Raw genomic sequence first — 1027 nt, forward strand, 5'->3', positions numbered from 1 at the left:
GATGGGTCTCTTAGTTTCGTAGTTTCGTACCTGAAATCGATGGAGATTGAAGGGAAGAGATGGTATCGCCAGAGAAATCGCAGAGAAAATCGCAGAGAAAGTTAGAAGAAAATGAAAATGTGTTTTACGATTTCCCCCAAATCAATTTTGACCTAGAATTGTTTGTCCAATGGGCCGCCCAATGTCCAGGCTGTCCACGCCCATTTTGTCCTTGGGCTTTGTTGTCCAAGCCCACATAAGTCCGTTTCAATTATGGGCTTGTCCATGACCGGTCCATAATGAATTGGACATGGTCTGCCCATGGTCAGCCCGCCCATTTTGACAGCTCTACCTAGAAACTCTCTTCTTTTTCTCCATTTTTCTTGAGTTCGTCTCGTCATTCGTCGACAACGTCTTAACCTTTTTCCGTATCTGTTGGCCAGATGAAAAGCTGGGTTCGTTACGCCGGAGAAGTTTCCTTCATCCAAAGCATTCTTTTTCCCTCTCGTAAGTTTTAGTTTTCAATCATTCCTCGACTTACTAATTTCTTTGCAGTCGCGTTTTATTTTCATTCAAGTTAGGTCCTCTGTTTTTTAGTGTAGAGCAAGCAATTCGAGAAACTTAAGTTTTTGGTTCTTTTTATATGTATAGATGGAAACTGGAATGGATATCGATGATAAGGAGGATGCAAAAAACTGGTTTTTTCTTGTTATGAACTTCAAAGCTGATGGTTAGAGAATCAATGGATGAATTTTTAGCTTCTCCATGTGTGTGTGTGCTCTGCTCCAGGTATGCTTTTAGGGTAACTCGTACAGTCTATTAGTTTTTCTTTTCTCGTCTTGATTATTTAAAACTTTTCTTCTTTTCCGTTTATGGTTGGTTGATTGAACTCAACTGTTTTGAATTTTGTTTGTTTAGGAATTGTCTAAAAAAAAGATCGATCTCAAGGAGAACCTAATGCTACTACTAGCAAAGTATGGTGGTTTTATATATGTTTAGAACTTGTATGATTATGTATGATTTATGCATTTGCAAATATGAAATTCTG

This window comes from Camelina sativa, chromosome 15 (assembly GCF_030686135.1).
Source record: "Camelina sativa cultivar CO46 ecotype springtype chromosome 15, ASM3068613v1".
In the NCBI taxonomy this organism is placed as follows: Eukaryota; Viridiplantae; Streptophyta; class Magnoliopsida; order Brassicales; family Brassicaceae; genus Camelina; species Camelina sativa.